This window comes from Benincasa hispida, chromosome 6, assembly GCF_027475165.1.
Source record: "Benincasa hispida cultivar pf3 chromosome 6, pf3_genome.v1.1, whole genome shotgun sequence".
Taxonomy (NCBI): domain Eukaryota; kingdom Viridiplantae; phylum Streptophyta; class Magnoliopsida; order Cucurbitales; family Cucurbitaceae; genus Benincasa; species Benincasa hispida.
In genome coordinates, this window is record NC_143483.1 from 27,340,129 (window position 1) to 27,353,428 (window position 13,300).

Below are 13,300 nucleotides of genomic sequence, written 5' to 3' on the forward strand. Positions count from 1 at the left end.
TCGGTACAAAAGTGTGTTTATGTCATCAGATTTATATCAACAATGATTCAATTCATCCCAAGGATTTGTAGTTAATATTTAATCCTACGAAATGAGTTTTTCTGCTCAAAATCATGAAAAATGAAGAAAAAATAGTTAAAAAATTGCCAAAACATCAACATTATTTTATTACAAAAACTTGAGCAAAAATCTATCAAGGCAATCATAGAACAAGGAAAATTTGGGGTTCTTGCTGTAAAATTGTACCACATCAAACAAAACAACATAGAAACATATAAAAGAAGAAGAAATCAAGTAGCAAATTGATCGTGTGATTTAACTCGAATAACACATTAGTCAATATAGCAAAGAGATCACAATCAAGGTTACTTTAATCAAAAAAGAAGACTAAGAGGTATGTTACGAAATCAACAATTAAAGAACACAAAAAGAAACGTTGAGATAGGAAAGATCGACACACAGATATACATGGTTCGCTAACAGTGTGTTGGATACTATCTACGGGTAGAGGGAGAACAATATTATTAGAGAGAATATTTTTAGAAATTACATCAAAACGGCGCCTCTAAGGTTAGAGAGTTTATATAGCGCACTAATCAAAATCCTAAGGTCATAATCGTAAATAACTACAAATAAATAAATATGTTGAATACAAAATTCAAGGCATTTCAACACGGTAGGGATAAGAAACCTTTCCTCCAACAACCTTCTGAGACATTTCCTATTTTCAAATCACAAATTTGAGTGGGATCATATTTTATTCTAGTTTATTTACTCAGAAATGTTATGACTCTATCCAGCATTGTTATTTGTGTTTTTGAATAATTTTTTAGATTTTGATTTAATGGTTTGGATTTTAGCTTAATTATACGTTGTAATGGTGGGTTAGTATGTGATTGTGGCCACTTGTAATTTTAAACTATGGCAATGCAGGTAGCGTTGGAGTTCATTACAACTCTGCCCAAAAATCATTCAAATCACAAATTTGAGTGGGATCATATTTTATTCTAGTTTATTTACTCAGAAATGTTATGACTCTATCCAGCATTGTTATTTGTGTTTTTGAATAATTTTTTAGATTTTGATTTAATGGTTTGGATTTTAGCTTAATTATACGTTGTAATGGTGGGTTAGTATGTGATTGTGGCCACTTGTAATTTTAAACTATGGCAATGCAGGTAGCGTTGGAGTTCATTACAACTCTGCCCAAAAATCATTTATGATTAAATTTTGCTATTTTAGGTAAACAATTTCCCTTATTTTTTTATGTTTGAAAATCTCCTAACTATTTATTTGGATAAACATATATATTGAAACGTGCAAAGTACGTATTAAAATACTAATATATAAAATCATTTGCCAAACAAACTTCTATTTATATATATATATTGACTATTTTTAAAACTTATTCAAACAACCAACAATTTCTTCAATTTCTAAAAATGTGTCTCTAATTTCCCACTCTTCTTTTTTAGACCTTGCCAACCATATTAAACTCCTATATTTAACTTCTATGATACTCACTTTCATATTATAAGTACAGAATCATACATTCTTCACTTCCAACCAGACCTACAACCTTAACATTCTTCCAAAATAACAACAAAACCTTCCCTCTCTCAAGTGAAATTGAAAATGGTGAATAGAAATCAACATTGGGTTGAAATGGCACCTGCAAAAATTGTTCCACACCAAAGATATTCAAAATCTCCCAAATTAGAAACCATCATAGAGGAAGATCCTACGGGCTTTCAAATTTTTCCAAAGAGAATTTTGTTCCTTCTTCCGATTCTTCTCTCTTTCGGACCATATTTTCTTTTGTACAAAAGATTGTAATATCCGTCGGAGTGAGAAAATCATTGATGATCCACAACAAACATGCACGTAGACGAAGGTATAATCTCCACTCATGTAATCATAAATGTTCATACTATTTACTCCACAACTCTTTCGCAACTCCTCGATTAATGACTACAAATATACATTATTTGTTTCTTTAGAGACTTCAATTGAGGTATGGGAAATGACATGAAAAGAAATAGATTGCAGTTTCAAGGTGGCAAATTGTATGAAACAAGCACTGGAAGCCAATTGTTGTTGACAATACGCATATTCCCAAATGAATTGAATTCATTCGAAGGTGATGCCAAGCAAACAGTCGTTGGGTCTTAAGAAGATTGAGGAAACTCTCTATCATAACACAACATCTGTTTCAACATGTACCTCGTTATACCATCTTATTTCATTAGCAATATGAGTCAATGTAAGCAATTGTTTCAATTTCAGTGATAGTGAAAAATGATGTAAAACATTACTGGAATCTTCTTACCCTTTCCACCTTTTTATTTTTTGTACCAAGACTCGCACTCGTCGTATACTACACAACTTTGACAATCAATTAATTCTTATATAATTATATGTACTCATACCTTCTGAACATGGATGGACTCATAAACACGACCTAGCCAAGTTCACACAACTTTCTCGTAGCTCAATCAATTAAAATTAATGAACCAAACATAGATTTGTTATTTTATTTATAAACACATTGATATGCATCAACCTCATTTGAAAGGTCTTAATGCTGTAACTAATTAAGTGATAGAAGAGATTTGGGTCGATGGTTAGTTATTAGGAAGGAATAAACTCGAGAGAGGATTTCCTATTTTAGAACTTCTAGCCTCAGGTTATCGATTTCAATCAATTGTATGTCATTACTCATTGTACTCCCTAAATGAAACAACACCCTAGATAAGTTCGCTCTGAATTGTAATTGTGTGTGATTGAATTTTTGTTATTTTTAATCATTGATAAAAATCATCTTTTGGTTGCCTGAATAAAATTAATGAAGAACTGTGATAACTAAGCTTAGGATAATTGCTCACGCCGGTCCCTGAAGAGATACCTTATTTTGGGATTTATTACTTCAATACGTAAGCTTGCTTTTTACGCTTCAAGTTTTTTGCACCGTTGCCGGGGACCGACAAGAAATTTGTTTTTCCCAAGCTTAATATTGCTAAAAATTGAGTTTATCTTAATTTAGCCGTTTTTGTTTTTGTTTTGTTTTTTTGTTTTTTTGTTTTTGTAGTAGTTGTTGCTCTCGTGTATGCGAAGAAGTCAACAAACTGAACTTGTTCCTTGTGATCAAGAATTTGAACGGACTTTGAGAAATTTAAGAAGGAACGGGAGAGTTGAGTTCGACGTCATGGGAGACCAAGGGGGACCTGTTAGAACTATCAGAGATTATTTCCAACCAGCTGTCCCTACAATCCAGACGGGCATTGCTGAGGCCCCAATTAATACCAATAATTTTGAGTTAAAATTTGGTTTAATTTAGGGGAACTCTACTTGAAGATCCGCATAAGCACATATGCTCTTTCCTGAAAATGAGCGGGGCGGTAAAAATAAACGGTCTATTTTGATGCTATTCGATTGAGATTGTTTCCTTTTTTTTTGTGCAGGACAAGGCGAAAGATTGGCTGGAATCACTTGCAACGGGAAGCATAACCACATGGGATGAGTTGGCCTAAGCCTTTCTGAACAAATTCTTCATTCCTGCAAAAATGAACAGACTGGGAACAGAAATTGGCACATTCAGACAGAGAGAGGACGAGCGATTATTCGAAGCATGGAAGCGCTATAAGGAGTTGCTGTGGAAGTGTTCCCAGTATGGATATCCTGACTGGTCACAAATCCAGTTGTTCAACAATGTGTTGACTAGTACAACAAAATCCATCTTGGATGTTGCTGCAGGTAGCTCAATTTTTGCAAAAACTACTGAGCATTATTGGAGGACATGGCTGCCACGAGCTATAATTGGCCCTCAGAACGGTCCCATCTAGAGTGGCTAGGATTTATGAACTCGACGAGGTAAATGCTTTAAAGGCGCCGATGGCTACTTTGACTAATGCCATTAATTTTTTGGCCACAAGTACTCAACCATCGATTTCATCGATGGTAGCTTGGAATTCACTTACATCATGAGAAGTACTTAACCCTGAGCAGACAAATTATGTGCGCCAAGCGAATTAATTTCAAGGAACCCATCAAAATTCTTATCAGATGAAGCAACCCACTCATTATCACCCAGGTTTGTGCAATCATGAGAATTTTTCATATGCTAACAATAAGAATGTTTTGCAGGCACCTCCAAGAGACAATCTATGGAGGTTTTGCTTGGGGATTTCATAAAGGAGTCGATAAGTAGAACCAATTTCTTGGAGTGCACAGTAACAAGTAATGGGAAAGCTATCCAGAACCTTGAGGTCCAGGTTAACCAGATCGCTGCTACATTGAATATTATGAACAAAGGAGCTTTTCCTAGTTGTACGGAGAAACACCCAAGGGAAGAATGCAAAGCAATAACCTTGAGAAGTGGGAAAATATTGTGCATCCCGTGACAGACCAGATAAGGGAACATGTGGTATTGAGTCCTACAGCTGGTAATCTGAATCAAGAGAAAAAGGGTGATGTTCCCGTATCATCCAAATCAGGGAGTAGTTATGAACCTTCATCTACTGTATTAAATAAAATCCCCTATTCCCAATGCTTTCATAAAAAGAAATTGAGTGATCAATTTGTTAAATTTTTAGATATTTTAAAGAAATTTCACATAAATATTCCTTTTATAGATGCTTTAGAACAAATGCCAGATTATGTGAAGTTCATGAAGGAAATTTTGTCTTCAAAGAAGAAGTTTGAAAAGTATGAGATGGTTAGCTTAAATGAGGAATGCAGTGCTATATTGCAGAAGAAGCTGCCGCAAAAATTGAAGGATCCTAGGAGTTTTACGATCCCCTGCACTATAGAGAATTTGATGGTAAACAAAGCTTTATATGATTTATGAGCTTCAATTAATCTAATGCCTTTATCTTTGTACAGGAAACTGGACATAGGAGAGGTAAAACCGACGACGATATCATTGTAGTTAGCAGATCATTCCCTCACTTACCCTCGTGGTGTAGTAGAGGATGATCTGGTTAAAGTCGGTGATTTCATCTTCGCAGTAGATTTTGTGGTCCTAGATATGGAATAAGACTCTGAAATTCTCATCATCCTTGGAAGGCTATTCCTCGCCATAGGCAAAATATTGATTGATGTATATGATGATAAGCTTACACTTCGGGTGAATGATGAGGAGATGAAGTTCAACATCTTTCGTTCTTCTAAGCCCGAGGATGTTTGAACAGTAAAACCCACCAATCACTTTGAATTAATTTCGAAAAAAAAAAACTAGGATTCAAAACCTAGCACTAATACCAATTGAAAGATGTGTGAACACTCGCACAGAAGTGGATTATGGCCCAATTTTATTTTTTATACAAAAGTGTAAAATTCAGAGGACAGAAACAATGATATGCATTCAAATTACAACATGCTATTTTACAGAGAATAGAGGATATTAGAGGAAATTTACTTACCCTTGAGGATCAATCACTTCATGAAATCCTCTCCCGTCACGAACGGTTCGATTGAACTCCTTCTTCCATGAACTCATGAATACCCAAAGAAAAAAAACACAGCAACCCAATTTGGGCACCACCACTGGATTACCTCTGTATTCTGTATAAAGTGAAAATCCACAAAAGTTTTGTGGGCTTCGTGATAATTTTGGTAGGGAGGGAGGAGATAATTTTTTTTAGAGAAAATTTGCAATGTAATAAAAAAAATTATGGAAGCACCTTCTGATCTCTATGTGAACAAGGAAGAAGACACATCTCTCCAAAAACTACCCACTTCCACGATATCTTTAGAGAACAAGGGGAGATAAATTATTTCCATAACTCCCTCCCTTTGGTTAGTTTAAATTTAAAAACTTAAAAACAGAATTTTAATTTAGTTAATATATATATATATATATATATAATAACTAACTTATTATATTATATGTTATATCTAATATAACTTATAACATATAGTTTATATTATATCATATATATTATAATTTAGAGTTTGATATTCTCTCATTTAACCTACAATATTTAATATGAATCAAGTTCATATTAAATTTAACCTATAATATTTATATCAATCACATTCATATAATTAATATTTAAATTAAATGTAAATATTTATTTTCTTTCAAATAAAATTTTATATTATATGTTTAAATACATTACATTAATTATATAATATATATAATCAATTTCCTCAATTAATTTGAACTGTTCAAATTAATCCAAAATTAATTGGATTCTCATTAATCCCAGTTGAGCTATCGATGAGACCTTATGGATATATATATATTGAAGCTTCAATGGTATTTGATCAATTAATCAAACTTTTTGATTAAGTTAACCAACTTCCATTAACTTTCGATCATTGCACTTTTTTATGTCCATGAGATATAACCAATTAATGTGCGTTGACGCTTCACAAATTGGTACAATTAAGCCAAAATTATCATTTTGTCTTGTAGCTACTATGACCAAACCCTTATCGAGCATTGTTCAAACCCTGTCCAGGGAGCAGTTCCTCTACTTTCTCTATCAGTAGGGAATGAGTGAATTCAAGTTGCGTTCGACATATTGAGTGGACAATATAGGTGTAAAACCCGAACCCTAATTACTTTAAGTAAGAGTGAGTAATGTGATGTCTTCTAATGAGTTGAATGAATCCCTGTCTTAGGATGAATAGAGGATGGAAGCAAGAAGAAATAAGCTCTTGTGTAGCTAAGTGTAAACTTTGAATTCTAAGTTTCCTAAACAAGCATGTTTAGCCAAAGGAATGATGTATTAAATATCTAATAAGTGAAAATCCATGTTATTTATAAAAGTTGAAGAGAAAGGAAAATAAAAACGTATTAAATAAAGAAACTTACTTATTGGCTTGGGCTGGAGGCATTAAATATGAGTTGACGTGGTGGTTAATCCTTGAATTCGGGAGGCGGCAGGAAGGTTAAAAGGAGGTAGAGATTCGAAAGTTTGGTTTCGGCAATTTACATGAGCAAATTTAGTGAAATTGATGCCATTTAAAAGCTGGGAGAATCTAGTTTTCAAGGTTGTCTTGCCGGAGAAAGATTGCAGGAGAAAAAGAACAGAAAGTGATGAAATTACAGAAGAGACAGACTCTCGGGTTAATCAGGGCCTGAGGTGAAGATTGGAAGTTCTAGGCCAAACTATAAGGAATTTTTGGTTAAAATTTTAAGGTTAACTCAATTCTAAATATGTTTGTAGAAGGAAGTTTCTTCAAAAGAGCTCTAGATTTTGAGTTATGAATTTTTGAATTTATAACAGAGAATCTGTGCATAAGCAGATAGCTGCTTGGGAAAAACAAGTAAACAGCTCATATGGAGAAGGAAATCCTCGCTAGAAATTAGGCTGAGTATCGCTGGTTAGTGTGTATCACTGGCATCGCTGGTTAGTGTGTATCGCTGGTATCGCTGGCATTACTGGTAAGTGAGTATCACTAGGAAAGCGTGATCTCGCTCACGAGAAGAATTTCGTTCATGAGGATCTCGCTCATGAGGAGAATCTCGCTAGTAAAACTGTCTTTGATGATGAAAGTTTCATTAGTAAATGAACTATTTGAGGTATTTTGTTAAGAATTCTAAGTAGTTTAACCGGGAATTATGTTCTTTCAGGCCAAAAAGAGGTAGGAGAGGCGTACAACCCGTTAAGAGGCCAACAAGCTGTGAGTGACTATGTGATGACTTACTGTTTTAATGATTTAGAAACTATGAATTCTTGAAGATATTTCTCATGCTAAGTGTTTAAATGAATTGCCAAACAACATATTTGTGAAACTGTTTCTCATGCTAAGTAAAACATGTTTTTCATGGAATTGACATGATTTAAATATGTTATCTTGTCCAAATACTTTCAGTATGTTTAAATACCTCCATTTTTATGTTGAAACAGTATGATGGATGAGCTAGTATGATGATTTGAGCACTAAGCCTTAGTGTTCGACTAAAGGTTTATGACTAGTTATATGACGGATACCGAATGACAATGAGAAGATATCCTTTCAACTAAATGTTTTATGACTAGTTGTATGACGGATACTGAAGGACAATGAAAAGGTGTCCTAAGGATACTGAAGGACAATGAGAAGTTATCCTAGTCAAGTACCTAAGGTATGACAGTACTCAGTTATAACCACGTGCACGTAGGTAATACAACGTCGAGGGATTGAGAAAAAAAGGTTCTCTCCGATTAAGGTTGACATTGAGGGTTAGATCTAATAGTTCACTCTCAACTAAAGATAAAGGTAGTCATATTTTCTTCTAGGCTAGAAGGATAGTTTGGAATTGTTAATGCTTATGAATGTTTATCAACGCATAATGTTACTAATGTATGAGTTTTTCTAAGTATGTTTTCCATATCTAACGTATGCTAATAGTTTTATAAGCTAGTTCAACATGATTGAAGCCAACTTATTTTGCAAAGTATGAAGCATGCATTAGGGTTAAAGCTAAGGTAGTATGAAGCTTGATGTACTATGCTTTAAATACCTAAGATTGTTAAAGTACATGCATTAAGAAGGGATACTAAAGGTAGGGAAGGTATCCTAAAGAGTTTTCTATGCTATATTTGAGAACTATTCTTTAAATTCTTTTCGAGAACTTGATAGCTTAAGTCAATCGGATACCAAAGGTAAGGATACCTAAGTTGTTGACGGTACATAGAAAACTCCATGAGCGCGTAGACAGGTCTGAATGGGAGGCCGAGGTATGAGTCTCTTAGCCGATAATAGACATTGGGAGCTAGAGCGATGTATGCTCGTTCTCAACTAAGGACTAATGATGTTAATGGTGGTTTTAAATGTTTTATGTACACGTTTGCTTGATATACTCTAGTTTCAATATTATGTTTTCAAGCTTAAGGTTTTAAGCATGAGATTTATATTTTTATTAAGTCACTCACTGGGCTTCTAGCTCACGTTTTCGAATATTTTTCTTTTTCAGGTAGCAGTCAGTTCCCAAAGGACTATTCTGCTGCTGCTCTGCCACTCAAAGGAACAGGTTGAAGGAAGCTTAATTGAAGACCTGTATTAGTTAGTACACATATGTCTGTCTAGTGACTAGTATTCTTGATGCGGCTCACTAGGTTGTATTATCTATGAAAAAAAAAAACAATGCTACGAAACCCTGTGATGTAAATGTGCTAAGCTCTGAGTTATTATGTATGTATTTAGGGTTTGAGTATTATTATAAGGTAAGATAGAAAGTAAGAGCCAGCAAAACGATTGATAACTACTGCAGTCATCATTTCGTCCAGGTTAGGAGGGTAATCTGGTGCGGAGTATGACAATAGGCCACTCTCAGATTCAAATGACCAAGTCGATCAAGTCTCTTCTATTATATAGTGACACTATAAATTTCTCCATATACATGTTCAAGTTAGATTTTATTAAATAAATAAAGTGTTTATAATTTAGGTCATTCAACCCCATATACTTACTTGACCTTCCATACACACGCAGTCCGCCACAAACTAGTTGTTTTTTTTCATCCCATCAAATACAGACCAACTCCACCCTTTTTTCTTTTACGTTTTTTTTTTTAATTTCAATCCATTCTCCTCCTCCTTCAATTTAATTAGATCCTTCCATATTTTTCATCAGACTTCTTTTCCTTTTTTTGGAGTGTCGTAAATCTCCTGAGTAGCTCGGCCAAATCCGGGAGGCTAAACAAGGTGGGGGTAAAAGATTACAAAATCAATGATAATATAGAGATAATTTAAGTTGATTAATTTTAAAAATGTAATCTTAAACTTTTAAAATTGATTCCAAAACCAAAGTTATCCAAACAATTAAATATTAAATCTAATATATAAAAATAATATCTTTATTCAAATACACCTAGAAAAAGGGGTATGATCTTTCTAAACCCTTCGCGATAATAGGGTCTATCTTGTGCTTGCACGGGTAAAACTGGTAAAATTTTATGAACGTTGGATCCTTTTAGACACATTTCATTAATTTTAAGAGGAAAATTGTCATAAACAACACTTAAAACTTTTAAGCTAGTACGCTTCTTGAAAATTCGTTTAAATAGTTTTTTTGGGTCCATCCTGGATGAGACCACCTTAAAAGTTTTATTTTTTTAACTTATCAATTGTTTTGGATCTTGTCTCGCTACATCTTGCCAGATTACATACGGTTAATCTTCCCAAATCTTTCCATAATTAAAAAATCACACTACTAAATATTACACAATTTGAAGAATTTTGAAAAGATAATTGGTAAATTCAATAGATAATTAGAAAATCCATTTTGAAATTCTTGTAAATAAATATTGGAGGTAAGATTTGAAAGATTTTATATAAGATTTAGGAAATATTGCAAGAGGAAACTCGAGAAAAAATAAGAGTTGGTATAAGATTTAGAGAGATGACATATAGTTTGAAAAATTTACGTGGATCTTGATGTTAATTTTGGCAAAATAACACCGAAATTCTATATATTTGGCCTTTCTTGGTAAAATTTCGGGCATAATTAACATCAAAATTTGATATATTTGAGTTTTCTCAGTGCACCGAGATTCTATATATATATATATATATATATCCCAAATCTTACCCAATTTTCGCAAAAAAAAAAAAATTCACAAAATTAAAAAATGTTAAATCAATTTGGAAAATTTATTTTGATAATTGAAAAATCAATTTGGAATTGTGAAAATTCATATAATTGTGAAAACAGAAATCATACTAAATATTTTAAAAATTAGGTAATAATTTGATATAATATTTAGTAAAGATAAAAGTTTTGTCAAATGATATTGTGAAAATTCATATAATTTTAAAAATCAGAAATCATACTAAGGGTAAGTTGGCATTGTACAAGATTTCCCAAGGTTCTGTTGGTGACTTCTGTTTGGTCGTCCGTTTGTGGATGTGAAGTGGTGCTAAATTTTCAAGCTAGTGTCAAACTTCTTTCACAAAATACGCTAAAAATGACTAAGGAATTTCACGTCCCTATCTGAGACGATTGATTTAGGTACTCTATGAAGACAAACTACCTTTCTAAAGAAGATGTTAGCAATATAGACTGCATCGCTCGTTTTCTTGCATGCTAGAAAATAGGCCATTTTGCTGAAACGATCCATTACCACCATGATTGCATCATACCCTTTTTGTGTTTTGGGTAGACCGAGAACAAAATCAACCGATAGGTCTTCCCAAATGGTTGTAGAGATTGGTAATGGAGTATATAGTTTAGCATTTGTAGAGGTTCATTTGGCTTTCTGGCAAACAAACACACCTTTTAGCGAAATTATTGACATCATTTCGAAACCATGGCCAATAGAACCGTTTGTCTGGGCCAAAATGCTCTGCTAGGCCTTCGGAATGTGTATCTTTCAGGAGGGCTTCTCAAAGAGATGTGTAAGGGATACACAGTTGTTCTCTTTTGAATAAGAAGTCGTCCACAATGTGGAAGGTTTCAGCATTTAGGAAGTGAGTACCCTTGTACCAAATATGGGCAAAATCTCGATCATCTTCATACAATTTTGTTAGGTGAGAAAATGCAATCACTTCCGTAGCTAGTGTAGTTAGAATCAGACTCTTTCGACTAAGAGCATCAACAACCTTATTCTCCTTTCTAGATTGATGTTTGATCACGAATTCAAATCTTTGTATAAATGAAATCCACCGAGCATGCATATCACACATTATTTTGGTTTTATAACTGGGGATGGTACATATTTCATTCACTTGTGTCATGGTCTTCCCAAGAGTATATGACAAACAACCATTTCAAGCATATCATACATTATTTGGTTTTTATAACTACTGCTAATTGAAAGGGAGATGGTACATATTTCATTCACTTGTGCCTCTCCGTTTTTTTTCACTCAACCTATCTTTTATAATTATAAGAATTTGGATGAGCTTCCACCTTGAGATTCAAGGCTGCCACGACAAAGTTATCACTGCTTCCACTATCAATGATGACATTGCACACCTTGTCATTAATCGTGCATCGTGTCTTAAAGAGGCAATGTCATTGGGGGTTTGAATCTCCTTTGGGAGCGATTAACATCCTTTGGAGAACACAAGATACTCTATCTCCATCATCCGGTTCAATAAGCTCAGTTTCTTCTTCAACTTCTTCACTGTGCTCAGTCAGAGCTTCTTCGTCCTCTTCCAAATAGGCTACCCTCTTTCTTTGAGGGAATTCATTGGACAAATGACCAGCTTGGTTGCATCGAAAGCATTTGCCGAATGTAGGCCAGTTGTAAGGATTTTGGGATTTCCTCTTGTTGGCAGCTAGAGTTCTTTTCCACGGCCTCCCCAAGACTTTCTTTCTCCTTTTCTTTGGTCGAGGATGTGGATGATGGTTGGTTAGCAACTCTGAATGAGGAATTCATTCTCCTACTTGTGAAGGCTTCCATGGGGTCTTTTTTTAAGCTTTCTTGAAGCGAATTTCATTGAGTTCTTCCACTGTTTCAGCAAAAGCAATCACATCGGCCAACAAATTGAATTGTTGGAGTTTTACCTTCTCTTTGATGTCCATTCTCAGCCCACAATTGAAGCGTGCAATCATGTGTTGTTCATTTTCAGCCAAGTTGGTTCTTGCCCCCAAACGATGGAACTCCTCCACGAAATCAGCTACTGACCAAGAGCCTTGTCTACAATTTTAATACTGGTTATACAATGTATGCTCGTAATTTGGAGGGAGAAATCTCCCTTTCATCAACTTCTTCATTTTCTCCCACGTTCGAATAGGCCACTTGCCTTGTCTTTGGCGATTCACCTCCAATTGATCCCACCATGCGGATGCACCTCCTTTCAACTTGAAAGCTACTAATCATACCTTTTCGACTCTTGTGATCTGGCGTATTCACGTAATCAAAGAAGTTTTCCGTGTTCTCGACCAATCAAGAAACGTCTCAATGTCATGCTTACCATTGTAAAACGGTAAGTCTATCTTCATTTTGAAGTCATAAGGATCCCCTCTAGCTTCATATCTCTCTTCTCGGCCTCTTCTTGCATCAAAGTAGATCATCTTCACTCGAAGAATTCCAATTTTGGAATTCTTGATGCCTTTCTTGCATATTTGGACGTCTTTTTGGATTTTCTTGGAGAAGCCTATGAATTCTTGGACTGTTTTCTTGACGATTTTCTTGCTGGAACTGAAAATTTCTTGGCCCTCTAGCTCTTCAGCTTCTCCTTCCCCAATTTTGATTGAATGTCGGTGCTTCTTCATCAACTTGGGCCGGAGCCACCATTGCATCCATCCTTTTCACGAGCCTCGCTACTATTTCTTCCAGATTGTTTAACGAGCCTTGAATTCCCTCCAACGTGGCTTCCACGGACAGCAAGCGTCTCGTGGTGGTTCTTGAAGAGAGGGC